Source organism: Notamacropus eugenii, chromosome 1 (assembly GCF_028372415.1).
Source record: "Notamacropus eugenii isolate mMacEug1 chromosome 1, mMacEug1.pri_v2, whole genome shotgun sequence".
In the NCBI taxonomy this organism is placed as follows: domain Eukaryota; kingdom Metazoa; phylum Chordata; class Mammalia; order Diprotodontia; family Macropodidae; genus Notamacropus; species Notamacropus eugenii.
In genome coordinates this window covers 602,281,875-602,297,290 of record NC_092872.1, presented here as the reverse complement: position 1 = coordinate 602,297,290, position 15,416 = coordinate 602,281,875, and positions in this window count along the sequence as shown.

The window sequence follows — 15,416 nt, the reverse complement described above, 5'->3', positions numbered from 1 at the left end:
TATTGCAAAGTTCTAAGTTTCCTGATACAGTTATCACATGATTCTTCTTTATTTCCTTTAGAAAACTTCTGAACAAGAGAGGTAAGGGGTATTTACCTTATTTTTGTCTCTAATTTTGGCCTCTATTATGCAACCATATGGTCTGCAATGGGATGTTAATTTTCCTTTAAAGTCCTAAAAGAAAAGTAATCATTCAGTATTTATGAAGTGCCTATTATGTGCAGGCTTTGCTCTAAGTGCTGAGGATACAAGGAAAGGCAAAAAACAGTCTCTACCCTTGGGGAACTCACAATCTAACAGGGGAGATCACCTGCAAACAACATGTGAAAACAAGCTATACACAGAATAAATGAAAAATATTCGACAAAGGGAAGGCATGAGAATTAAGAGGGTTTGGGAAGGCTTCCTGTAGTAAGTGGGATCTTAGTTGGGACTTAAAGTAAGCCAGGGAATCCAGGAGGCAGAGTTAAGGAGAGAGAACATTCTTTACATAGGGGCAGTCAGTAAAAATGTCCTGTTTGAGAAATAGCAAGGAAGCCAGTGTCACTAGATCACAGAGTACATGGGGGTGGGGTGAGGTATTAGGTGTGTTCGTCCTTCGTTGCAGAAGAAGACCATGCCATTAGAGAAATGATGACATGACTTGCACTTGACTTTTGTTTTGAGGGAGGTGGGGCTGTGCAGGTCACCAGCCTCACTTCTCCTCCAGTGCCATCTGAATCCAGTGACCAGATCTTCATCAGGATGACTGGAGATGACCCAGGAGGAGGCAATTGGGGTTAAGTGACTTGCCCAAGGTCACACAGCTAGTGAGTGTCAAGTGTCTGAGGTGAGATTTGAACTCAGGTCCTCCTGACTCCTACACTGGTGCTCTATCCACTGCTAGCTGCCCTGAGGTGTTAGGTATAACAAGACTGGAAATGTGGTGGGGGCTATATTATGAAAGGCTTTAAATGTCAAACAGATAATTTTATGTTTGACCCTGGAAGTCATAGGGAATCACTGGAATTTGTTGAGTAGGGGTGACCAGATCCCCTCTTTAGGAGGATCACAAAGTGGAGGATTAAGTGGAGTGAGGAGAGACTTGGGGCAGGCAGACCAACCAGCAATGAATTCAGAAGTGTGGTGAGTAGGGTCTGTACCAGGGTGGTGGTAGTGTCAGAGGAGAGAAGAAGGGATATGAGAGAAATGTTACAAAGGTAAAAATCAGCAAGCCTTGGCAACAGATTAGATGTGTAGGGTAAAAGTGAGGGAAGAGTTGAAGATAACACCTAGGTGGTGAGCTGGGGGAACTGGGAGGGTGGTGATGACCCTGGACAGTAATAGGAAAGTTCAGAAGAATTTATGGGGAAAGATAATGAGTTCAGTTTTGGACATGTTGAGTTCATCTAGTTCAAGATATCTAATAGGCAGTTGGAAATGCAAGACTAGGGGTCAGCAGAGAGGTTAGGACTAGTAGATTTGAGTAGATTGGAGAATTATCAGCAGAGACTGTAACTGAAGCCATGTGAGCTGATAAGATCAGTAAGTGAAATAGTATAGAGGGAGAAGAAGAGGTCCAGGACAGAGCCTGTGGGACACCAGTGGTTAGCAGGTATGACTTGGATGGAGATCCAAGAAAGGAGGTTAAGAAGGATTAGTCAGATTGGTAGGAGAACCAAGAGAGTAATGTCCCAAAAACCTAGTGGAAAAAGAAGTATCAAGGCCCATTCCTACCCTTTCAACTTTATCATACTCTAGTATCATCCACACACTACTATCTAGCTACATGGACCTCATTGCTGTTCCTCACATACAGCATTCCATTTCCTGAATCTATTCAGTTGCACTGGCTATTTCCCATGCCTGGAATGCTCTCCCTCTTGATCTCTGATTCCTAGCTCCCTTCAAGATGCAGCTCAAATCTCACCTTTTTCACGAGTGCTTTCTCAGTAGCTATGTGATGAAATGCAGAGGGTACTGAGCTCATGCAGGAAGGCCTAAATTCAAATCTGGTCTCATATACTTATTTTCCAAATGTGTGACCCGGGGCAAGTCACTTAACCTCTGTCTGCCTCACAAAGTTGTGAGAATCAAATGAGATAATATTTATAAAACCTTAGCAAAGTATTTGGTCCATGGTAGGTGCTTAATAAATGCTTATTCCCTTCCCTTGATGTACCCCCAAGTATCTTCTCTTTGAGATTACCTTCTGTTTACACTGTACATATCCTTTAGTAATATATGTTGTTTCCCCTAGATCCTTAACTTTTGTAACCATGTTTTGGCCTTTTTTTTTATATTCCCTTTTTTTGTATTTCCAGCACTTGAGTGACTGAAATAAATGCTGAAATCAGTGGGCCACTGGGCCTGAAGTGATTTATGGTAAAAATTAATGACTATTCCTGCTCTATCACTTCCTAGTTGGAAGTGACCTCAGAGGACATCTAATCCAAACTGTTCCTGAACAAGAATCCCCTCTATGGTATATCCCAAAAGGGAATATTTAGTGAGGACCTACCACTTTGTGGGGGTCTATTCATTAAATTATCTAACCCATATATTTCAATTTTGTCCACATGAATGGCATGACAGACTACCAAAAATTCTGTTAAAAATAGAAATAAACCATGCTTACAAATTCCCACGACCAAATAGTCTAGTAACACTTATAAAGGCAAATGAAATTACCCTGGCATGATCTATTCTTGATGAAACTATGCTGACTTTTTGTGATCCCTGCTTCATTTGCTAAATATTTAATAACCATCCCTCTAATAATATATTTTATATTTTGGAAGGGTTTACAGTAAAATCTACTGGCTGACAAATTCCATTTACTTCCCTTTTATTGAAAAGTGATACAGCATTTGCCCTTCTCCAGTTTTGTGGCACCTCTCCTATTCTCAGCAATCTTTACCAGACCCCTAATAGGGTAGTTTGCTCATCTGTAAAATAAACTGGAGAAGAAAATGGCAAATGACTTCAGTGTCTTTGCCAAGAAAACCCTAAATGAGATCATGAAGAGTTGGGCATACATGACTGAAAAATGAACAATAAAATAGTGGTTTAACAATGACATCTTTCAGTTTTTTCAGTATCTGAGGATGTAGTTTATCTGGTTACTTGAACTCATGAAGGGAAGCTAGCCATTCTTTTATCATTTCCTTTTCTCTCATGGGCTTCAATTCTCTATTAGTCATTTTTGTTCTCTTTTCCGATCCAAAAAAGAGAAAGCAGAAGTTAAGTAAGAGCTAAATAGTTCTGCTTTCTTTAAATTGTCTGTTATCATCTTATCATCCCATTTACCTCAAGAGCAGTCCTCTCCTTTTATAGGTACATCTCTTCCCCAGCGTAGCTGAAATTCCCCAAATCCTTCTTTGTTGTCCATCACATTTATGATCAGCCTCAGATTATTATAAGCATTAGCATTCTTGACTTTGTTCTTACAGGGACCATGCCATACTTCTGTATTCTCATTTGGATGACACATTTGTATCATTCTCATTTATCTTCCCTTGCTTCTGTAGTCAGCTGTGGCCACATAACTCACTCATACTGGCAGTGTAGTCTTTGGGTGTGGCATTCCCAATTGACTTGTCATGTACATCTCCCTTTTTCTCTTTTTGATTTGGCCTAACCCCATCAGTTTCTACTCAGTTTTTCAGGGTCCTAGGTGGTAATCCTGGTGAAAGAGAATATATTCCTACTGTTTGTCACTGTAGCTCCTGAGTTTCTACCTGTATGCTTCCCATAATCAGTCACAATGACTCCATTGACTTTGAAACAGGAAATAGTTACTATAGGATAAAGAAAAAACAAGTTCATTCATAACATTTATTCAGAAAACAAAAGCAGAATAACTGAAACATCTCATTTATTCAAAAGAAGGCAAAAGCAGAAATAATCAAAATAAATAACATTCTACCCATCAATCTGGGGTTATACTCTCCCACCAACAGCAGCAGTGTTCATGGGGAAGAGGTGGTACATACTTATAGAAACCTAGCAGGAAATTACAAGAGTAAGGAAATCCATATCCCTATAGATGATTCATAACTCTGGACAGCAGGTTTTGATGTCATTGATCTCTGTAGAGAACAGTCTGCACCATATGACACCTGTTGGGCACAAACATTTTTCTGATGTTTATCCCCCTTCTTGTCCTTGAAACTCTTCTATGGAACAATTCTCTGTTATTCCTAACCACTGAAGCAATTACAAATTTTTAGTACACAGGGCCTTTGGCATGACATGAAGAAAAAACATTACACTCTACACATATATAATATACATATACACACATACCCATACACACCTACATATATATTCCCTCTAACTACCTTAATACTGAAAAAGGTCTTAAGAGTTACAAATAACATCTTTCCATGTAGGAATGTAAACAGTTCAATTTTAAAGAGTTCCTTAAGGCTTCTTTTTCCTGTTTACCTTTTCATGTTTCTCTTGATTCTTGTATTTGAAAGTCAAAAGTTCTATTCAACTCTGGTCTTTTCAACAAGAATGCTTGGAAGTCCTCTATTTCATTGAAATTCCATTTTTTTCCCTGAAGTATTATACTCAGTTTTGCTGGCTAGGTGATTCTTGGTTTTAATCCTATCTTCTTTGACCTCTAGAATATCATATTCCAAGCCCTTTGAACCCTTAGTATAGTTTAAAAATTGAAAATAACCTTTGAGGTGATTAGAATTCCTAAATATTGTTGATATTGATAAAAAATCTGTTGCCATATAGGTTAAAGTAGTTTCCTACATCCACATACATTCTTTATGTTCCCAGTGTCATATATATGTTTATATACCTTTATATGGATCTGTACATATGATATATGTAGTGATAGAGATTCATGTGACCTTTCCCTAGCCAGCTCTTCAAATATCAGGGAATTCTTCTTTCTTCAATCAGCTTTCCACAAAGCAACACTTCTTCCCCATTCAATACAGTTCACAGAAAAGCTGATGAAAAGCTTCTTTCCATCTTTGTTTCTCCCTTGTAAGCCAAAAGGTTTCCCCTCCCACAGGTTGTAGATGGCTAAAGGGAAATGCACCCAATCTGCTATTCACATGGAAGGAAGATTCTGCTTTCCTCCAACCAACTTCTAGCAGCTTAGTGCTCTCCCCTCTTCAAACAATGCTTTGAGTCCCCTGCAAACCTAGCTGTTAGTTGTGCTCAGCTCCTATAAACTTCCCAACTGTCTCCTATAAGTAACTTTTCTCATTGACTTCTTTCCTCAAGTTTTTTCTGATTCTTTCTGTGCTCAGCATTTTAAGTTATCTTCTATAGCAACTAATTTCTCAAAGCTTCTTTTGTTGAGTGATTTAGTGATTTTTGTTTAGTGTTTAGTGACATCTCTACCTTATAATGTGAAAATATATATGGATATAAATATATAGATATATCTATCTGATAATTATGACCCCAAAAGTCCTTATGTAATCTTCTTATAGTCCCTATAATTTTGGTTTTTAAATATATCATTGAATTTTACAAAGATGAAAACAAGAACAAAAACAATGGCCCTTTTTCAAAGATTTTAATTTAAAAACTGCTGAAGACATCAGTAAAGATCCTTCAATCAGGTGAGAGTTAGGTGATGAAGAGACTACCATACACCATTGTAGAAATCTATGATTACTTTGGCAATAGTCACTTCTTTTATATCTGCATTTTTATCTATCACCATGAAACTAAAATCCAGAGACTGCTCTGACATCTTTCTCTTCCATTTGCTTTAATCATAAAGACTACACTTTAAAATTCAAAAAGTGCTTTAATAAACCTGGAAAGATTTGCACGAACTGATGCTGAGTGAAGTGAGCAGAACCAGAAGATTGTACACAGTAACAGCAACATTGTTCAATGACCTACTTTATTAGACTTAGCTCTTCTCAGCAATTCAATGATCTAAGACAATTCCCATAGACTCATGATGGAAAATGCTATCCACATCCAGAGAAAGAATTATGAAGTCTGAATGCAGATGGAGGCATACTGTTTTCTCTCTGTTTTTCCTCTCAAAATTTTTCCCTTTTGCTCTGACTCTTTTTTCACAACCTAATTAATGTGGTAGCCTATATCAGATTGCATGTCACTTTGGGGAAGGAGGAGGGAAACTTTTAGAACTCAAAATCTTATGAAAGTGAATGTTGAAAACTAAAAATAAATAAACAAACACATAAATAAATGAATGAATAAATAAATAGAATTAAATAGTAATTTCTTTATATCCCATTTTGGTAGATGACTAATTAATAGGTTAAATGCCTATGATTACACACTTTGTGAATGTCTGTAAAATGATTTTAATCCAGTTTTTCTTATTTCAATTATAGAATGTTGTCCAGTACTCCACACTGCTCTGAACTAAGGAAGTGGTAAGCTTCTCAGCTATATGTAAGTAAAATTTTTTTTTATATTTAAAGACAGCCTTTAGGGTTGTTAAAATTCCTAAGAATTGTTGATACCGATAAATTGACCTGTTGACATCAAGGTTAAAGTAGGTCTCTACTTCCACCAGCAATTTTATGTTCCCAGTATTATTTTCATATATGTACATATATATACACACATATGTATGTATATATATGATACACACATAGATACACGTATATGTATACACATATAATATAGTCAATGCATAGACAATTGAGGGTTCCAAATAAAACAGGCAGATTTGGTTGAAAAAGGCCAGGAACAAGAAAAAAACAGATAAAAAGGAGCAAAATCAAGAGGCTATGATTGGCCATCTATGGAAATTATCCTATGGCCAAAAACTGGAAATCAAGGGGATGCCCATCAATTGGGGAATGGCTCAATAAACTGTGGTACATGAATGTAATGGAATACTACTGTGCTATAAGAAATGATGAACAAGAAGACTTCAGAAAGGCCTGGAAAGACTTTTATGAACTGATGCTGAGTGAAAGGAGCAGAACCAGGGGAACTTTTACACAGCAACAACCACAGCGTGCAAGGAACTTTTCTGGTAGACTTAGTACTTCATTACAATGCAAAGACTTAAATAATTCTCATAGGTCTCTTAAGGCAAAATGCCTTCCACATCCAGAGAAAGAACTATGGAATTCAATAGCAGAATGAAGCAGACCATTTTCTTTTGTATTATGTTTTGTTTTGTTTTATGATTTCTCCCATTCATTTGAATTCTTCTGTGCAACATGACTAAGGTGAAAATGTATTTAATAAGAATGTATGTGTAGAACCTATATAAAATTGGATGCCATCTCAGGAGGGGTGGGGGAGTAGGAGGGAAGGAGGGGGAAAATATCTAAGATATATGGAAGTGATTGTAGAACATTGAAAACAAATAAAATAATTTTTTTAAAAAAAGAAATTATCCTAAGAAATCATCTGACCCAAGAAATAATTTGAAAAATGTATAACTAACAACAATAATAACAATAATAGCTAGCATTTATATAATGCTTTGAGGTTTGCAAAGTCCTTGTCTCTTTAGTGCTTTATGACAGCCCTGTGAAGTAGTTGCTATTATTATCCCTGTTTTACAGATAATGAAACTGAAGCTAAGAGGTGGTGACTTTCCTAGGTCATATATCTAGTAAGTATCTGAGGGAGGTTTTGAATTCCAACCTTCCTGTCTCTAAGTCCAGTCCTCAACAATTCTATCCATTATGCAACATAGCTAATAAGACTAGCTATCCTAAAGCTTACCAAGAAGGTTGGGATGCTGAGCACAGTACATTGCAAGTAGCAGATGGCCAATAAATAGGTAGAATGGGGTAAATTATCTCACCTAAATGGTGCAGAAAGAGCTTTTATGGTGTAGAGGAAAATAGGGAGAATGGCAGGTAATGCTTGAATCTTACTCTCATTGCAACTGACTCAAGAGGATCTCTCTTACCCTATAGAAAAGTAGGAGAGGAGGGAGACAAGAGAAGGGGGTGGGGTTTGATAGCTGGGAAGTTGGACTGGGAGAGGTGGTGGTCAGGACATATCACTGTAATTGCAGAAACTTTTGCTGACTGACAAGGAATATTAAAAAAAAGAGAGAGAGAAAGATCGGGAGAATAAGAATCTGTCAGCCTTTCTACTGCCCTGCCTGAGGAATAAATTGATCTATTCTAGCCATTACCTTGACTTTAGACAGAAATACCCCTAGAGTAGAAGGCAATTCATTAAACTTGATGTAAATACCCTTTGAGAATATCCAAATCCTTCCCTCTATCTTAACTTTATTTCATAATTTGGTCTGGGAAGAGCAGTTACTGGGAGTTTTGTATTTAGGGTAAGCAGCATGAAGTATGTGCTCAGTGGAGGGGGCCAGTGGACAGATAGAGAAAATGGATGAAAAACTAGAGTTCCCAAGGCAGATAGGGAAGGGAAGGAAAGGATCGAGAAAAGTAGATGAAGGGTGGTGAGTGCCATCTAATAGCTTCATCCTTAACTGATTAATCATGCTATCAAGGTGCTATGTTCTGCTGTTTCTATGATGCTGAAGAACCGCAGGTGTTGGCAGTACTCTCAAAATTCAATTCCCTCTAAGTCTGGCACCTTCAAGTAAGGTTCCAGTTATTTTGTCTTCATTTCAGTTCATTAGGAAGGAATATCCAGTGCAAAAGACATTCAATCTGAAATAAGGTGTGTGTCTCCAGAAACACTGGGTTTCCAAAAGCAACTGACATTGAAGTTTGAAGAAGGTCAAACTATTACTGTTTGTTATGGTACTCATTTGCAAGAAGGAATTTACAACCTTATATAGTTTATATTGGCAGTGTTTCTCCATTTGTATTATTCAAAGAGATGTTAGTCACAGCCCTAATGTCAGGGAAGAAAAACAAGTTGTTCTTTGTGTCATGAAGCTTGTCCAGCTCATGCTGTTGTACATGCAAGAATTAACTGGGTATGATGGAGCTCTCTGGTGTGATGGAGCTAGTTAACATAAGTAGGTAGAAAAATCTGGAAGTGGAAAAGATTCCCTGACGTTTCCCATTAAACTTTAGTGGGATAATGACAGAAACAGAAGCTGGAAGTAGACATAAGGACATGATAGTTCCTCATTCTTTAACTTCTAGTAAGTATACCTTCTCCTCCATCCACCTGTTATCTCTTTAGATTCTCCCTTATGCTGCCGTATCAGTGTAACAGCAAGCAAAGTGGGATTTTTTTGTTTCCTTCTTGGAGTTCAGTTTCCTGGGCTCAGGCTAAATTGTGAGCATCTGAAGGCTCAATCGTCTTGGAACCCTTATAGTTCACAGCTGTGCTGAGTCATGTAGGTTTCATGCCTACTGACTCTGAGCCAATCAGAAGCTGAGTCTTTGTTATATATGCTGGGAGGTTGGTATTTTACTTTAGGGGTTTGCTTATGAGAAGGATCTTGTGATTCCCTAGTTGAGACTCTGAGTGGCCATATGTTCAAACCTCCCTCCCTGTATTACTCAGATGTAAAGGCTCTCTCAATCCAAGAGTATATGTAAAGTTTATAGCAATATTGCTCTGATTCAGGCAGTAGAGCCCTGTTTGTTGGTCTTTATTTCTCCGCTCATATTTTCTCTGTTGGTATTTTCTGAATGTAATTAAAAAGGATTGTTGATCTCTTAAACAGCTATTTTTCCTAGTAAAGCAGATCCAAGAATCTGTGCTAGCAGCCATCCTGGGTATGCCAATGTGGTTGTCTTTATAATTACATAAACAGTTTCTTCCTGTTTTCCCTTTGAATATTGCCTTAGGCACACGAAGCCTATATTCCTCCACTGACCTCTCATTTTCAAATCCATATCATTTTCCAGTTTGCCACAGATTTCCAGAATTTATATCTATGCTTTTTCTATTTCTATTGACTTTTTATGAAGAAAAACTCAGCTTAGTAACAAATGAAGCCAGTCATGCTTTCCAAAAGAGTATAAATCTGGCAGTTACAACTTAGGAAATTATAGTAAGGAAAGGAAGAGATTTTGAATTTCTGTTTTTTATTATTTTCTGTCTTTAGGTACTTGTTAATCTTGAGAACTGTATATCTATTATGAAATATAAAAGAGATATACATAGAAGGAACAGGTATAAAGTAAATGATGTGATGATAAAAATATGATTTAAGTGTGCAACAGCATTGTAACAGGAGATACAAAAAGGAGGAAGCAGAAAATGATAAATTATATCATAGGAAGAAGAACAAAATTATAGTAGAGGGAAAGAGAGGAGAGAAATGAGCATTGTTTGAGAGGTACTCTCATCTAATTTGATTCAAGGAGGGAACAATAAACTTAAGTATATAAATCTAACTAGCTCTATAGGCAGTAGGAAGGGAAGGGAGAAGAAAGGGGAGGGGAAGCTAAAAGGGAGGGAAGAAATAGTAAGGGTAAAAGAGAGTAAAAAGAAGGGAGCTGAAAGAAGGAAGGGAAGACTGCAGGAGATGGTGGTGAAAAGTAAAAACTATGTTGAGGAGGGGAAAGGAGACGGAAGAACTAAAAGCACAAACAGTGGGAAAGAGGATGGAGGGGAAGACACAAATTGTAATCATAATTGTGAATGTGAATGGAATGAACTCTCCCATAAAACAGAGATGGATAGCAGAATGAATTAAAAGCCATAATCCAACATTATGTTGTTTACAAGAAACACGTTTGAAATGGGGGATACACACATGGTAAAGGTAAAAGGTTTGATCAGAATATATTGTGCCTCAGCCGATGTAAGAAAAGCAGGGGTAGCAATCCTAATCTCAGACAAAGCAAAAGCAGAAATAGATCTAATCAAAAGAGATAAGGAAGAAACATATATACTGCTAAAAGGCACAATAAACAATGAATCATTACTAAACATGTATGCTCCAAGTGTTATAGCTTCCAGATCTTAGAGGAGAGGTTGGGGGAGTTGAAGGAAGAAACAGACAGCAAAACTATACTAGTAGGGAACCTCAATCTCCCCTTCTCTGAACTTGATAAATATAACCTCAAAATAAACAAGAAAGAGGTTAAGGAGGTAAATAAAACTCTGGATAAGGTAGATATTATAGATCTCTGGAGAAAACTGAATGGGAGTAGAAAGGAATATACCTTTTTCTCAGTGGTACATGGCACATATACAAAAATTGACCATGTTCTAGGGCATAAAAACCTCACAATCCAGTGCAGAAAGGCACAGATAGTCAATGCATCCTTCTCAGATCATAATGCAATAAGAATTATATGTGATAAAAGGCCATGGAAAGATAAACCAAAAATTAATTGGAAACTAAATAATTCTAAAGAAGGAGTGGGTTAAACAAGAAATCATAGAAACAATCAATAACTTCTTTCAAGAGAATGACAATAATGAGACAACCTACCAAATCTTATGGGATACTGCAAAAGCAGTTCTTAGGGGAAGTTTTATATCTTTGAATGCCTACATGAATAAAATAGAGAAAGGAGATCAATGACTTGGGCATGCAGCTGAAAAAGCTAGAAAAAGAACAAATTGAAAATTCCCAAGTAAATACCAAATTAGCAATACTGAAAACCAAAGGAGAGATTAAAAAAATTGAAATTAAGAAAACTATTGAATTAGTAAATAAAATGAATAGTTGGTTTTATGAAAAAAACTAATAAAATAAACCTTTGGTCAATCTGATTTAAAAAAAGAAAGAAGAAAATCAAATTACTAAAATCAAAAATGAAAGGGGTGAATTCACCTCCAGTGAGGAGGAAATTAAAACAATAATTAGAAGTTACTTTGCCCAGCTTTATGCCCATAAATTTGACAATCTAAATGAGATGGATGAGTATTTTAAAAAAAATACAAATTGCCCAGATTTACAGAAGAGGAAATTGAACACTTAAACAACCCTATCTCAGAAAAAGAAATTGAACAAGCCATCAATGAACTCCCTAGGGAAAAAATCTCCAGGGCCAGATGGATTTAGAAGTGAATTCTATCAAACATTTAAAGAACAGTTAATACCAATACTATATAGACATTTTTGAAAATTGGGAAAGGAGTCCTCCAAAATTCTTTTAATGATGCAAATATGGTTTTGATACCTAATCCAGAAAGAGCCAAAACAGAGAAAGAAAATTATAGACCAATTTCTCTAATGAATATAGATGCAAAAATTTTAAGTAAAATTTTAGCAAAAAGAATACAGCAATTTATCATGAGAATAATACATTATGATCAGGTAGGATTTATACCAGGAATGGAGGACTGGTTCAATATTAGGAAAACTATTAGCGTTATTGATCACATCAACAACAAAACTAACAGAAACCACATGATTACTTCAATGGATGCAGAAAAAGCTTTTGACAAAATATAACACCCATTCCTATTAAAAACACTGGAGAGCAGAGGAATAAAGGAAACTTTCCACAAAATAATAAATAGTATCTATCTAAAACCTTCTGCAAGCATTATATGGAGATAAGCTAGATGCATTTCCAATAAGATCAGTGGTGAAAAAAGGATGTCCATTATCACCACTATTATTCAATATGGTACTAGAAATGTTAGCTATAGCAATTAGACAAGATAAAGAAATTGAAGGAATTAGAATAGGCAAAGAAGAAACTAAGTTATCATTCTTTGCAGATGATATGATGATATACTTAGAAAATCCCAGAGATTCATGTAAAAAACTACTTGAAATAATAGACAACTTTGGCAAAGGTACAGGTTACAAAATAAACCCACTCAAATCTTCTGCATTTCTATATATTAGTAACAAAGCCCAACAACAAGAGATAGAAAGAGAAATCCCATTTAAAACTAGGGTAGACACTATAAAATATTTGGGAGTTTACCTGCCAAAACAAACCCAGGGACTATATGAACACAACTATAAGACACTTTTCACACAAATAGAGTCAGATCTAAGTAAATGGAAAAACATCAGTTGCTCATGGGTAGGCCGAGCCAATATAATAAAAATGACAGTTCTACCTAAGTTAATTTACTTATTTAGTGCCATACCAATTAAATTATCAGATAATTATTTTCTAGAGCTGGAAAAAATAGTATCAAAATTCATCTGGAAGAAAAAAAGGTCCAGAATATCAAGGGGACTAATGAAAAGAAATGCTAGGGAAGGTGGCATAGCGCTACCAGATTTCAAATTGTATTATAAAGCAGCAATTATCAAAACCACTTGGTACTGGCTAAGAAACAGAAGGGTAGACAAGTGAAATAGGCTTGGTACTTAAGACACAGTGAACAATGAATATAGCAATCTACTGTTTGGTAAATCCAAGGACCCCAGCTTCTGAGATAAGAACTAGCTGTCTGACAAAAATTGCTGGGAAAACTGGATAAAAGTATAGCAGAAGCTAGGCGTAAACCAATGCTTGATACCATACACAAGAATAAAATCCAAATGGGCACATGATCTAGGTATAAAGATTGATACTATGGACAAATTGGTGGAGCAAGGAATAGTGTATTTATCAGATTTATGGAGAAGGGAAGATTTTTGACTAAAGAAGAGATAGAAAGCATTATGAAGTGCAAGATGGATAATTTTGATTACATTAAACTGAGAAGTTTTTGCACAACCAAACCCAATGCAACCAAAACTCTGAGGGATATAGAAAGCTAGGAAAGAATTTTTACAGCTAATTTTCACAGCTTATCGGGGATAAAGGCCTCATTTCTAGAATATATAGAGAACTGAGTCAAATGTACAAAAATACAAGTCACTCCCCAATTGATAAATGAACAGCCAATTTTCAGAGGAAGAAATTAAAGATATCTATAGTCATATGAAAAAATGCTCTAAATCACTTTTGATTAGAGAGATGCAAATCAAAACAACTCTGAAGTACCACATCACACCTATCAGATTGGCAAACATGACAGAACAGGAAGATGATAAATGTTGGCGAGCATGTGGGAGAGTTGGAATACTAATACACTGTTGGTGGAGCTGTGAGCTGATCCAACTATTCTGGAGAGCAATTTGGAACTATGGCCAAAGGGCTACAAAAATGTGCATATCCTTTGACCCAGCAATAGTGCTTCTAGGACTGTATCCCCAAGAGATAATAAAAATGGAAAAGAGTCCCATGTGTACAAAAATATTTATAGCAGCACTCTTTGTGGTGGCCAAAAACTGGAAATCAAGGGGATGCCCATCAACTGGGGAATGGCTGAATAAATTATGGTATATGAAATGTAATGGAATACTATTGTGCTATAAGAAATGATGAACAGGAAGACTTCAGAGAGGCCTGGCAAGACTTATATGATCTGATGCTGAGTGAAAGGAGCAGAACCAGGAGAACTTTGTGCACAGAAACGACCACAGTGTGTGAGAGTTTTTTGTGGCAGACTTGGAACTTCATCACAATGCAAGGACTTAAAAAAAAAATTCCCAATGGTCTTCTAAGGCAAAATGCCTTCCACATCCAGAGAAAGAACTATGGAATTCAATCACAAAATGTAGCAGATCATTTTGTGTGTGTGTGTGTGTGTGTGTGTGTGTGTGTGTGTGTGTGTGTGTGTATTGCGTTTTGGTTTATTAGATGATATGTCCCACTCATTTTAATTCTTCAACACAGCATGACTATAGTGAAAATGTATTTAATGTGTAGAACCTATACAAAATTGTATGCCATCTCAGGGAAGGAGGAAGAGGTAGGGGGGAGGGGGAGAAAATAATAATCTAAATTATATGGTAGTTATTGTAGAACACTGAAAATAAATAAAATTAATTAATAAAAAAAAGAAGAAAAAATATTCTATCTTTAGGAAGAAATTGAATAGGGTTAATCTTCTGGGCACATAATAATGTAATTGCCAGTTCAAATAGGAGGGGAGTTAAAGTAATTTTCATGCATGCATTTTTTTTAAAGTAACAATTCATATTAAAATGCTTGCAAAATTTAACCTTCTCATACTTAATGAAGTTTTCTTTTGGACCCATCTCTAGAAGTGTGCTACAATGGTGATAAGTGAAGTAGGAATCAACTGGACATCAGAGAAGCTAGCAAATCTATTTACTTTAGCTATAGTTTTTAATTGAGGGCAGCTAGGTAGTCCAGTGGATAGAGCATCAGTGCAGGAGTCAGGAGGACCTGAGTTCAAATTTCACCTCAGACACTTGACACTCACTAGCCATGTGAGCTTGGGCAAGTCACTTAACCCCAATTGCCTCATTCTGGATCATCTCTAGTCATCCTGATGAATATCTGGATCCTGATGAATCACTGGATTCAGATGGCTCTAGAGGAAAAGTAAGGTTGGTGACCTGCACAGCCCTCCCTCACTCAAAACAAAGTCAAGTGCAAGTCATTTCTCTGATGGCATGGTCTTCTTCGGCAACAAAGGATGAACACACACGCACACACACACACATACACACACACACACACACACACTTTTTGATTATATAACCACTTTTACTTGCTAGCGTTGATTTGAACCCTTAATGGAAAATCCATTAAGAAAACAGACAACAGTTTGAGTTTTGA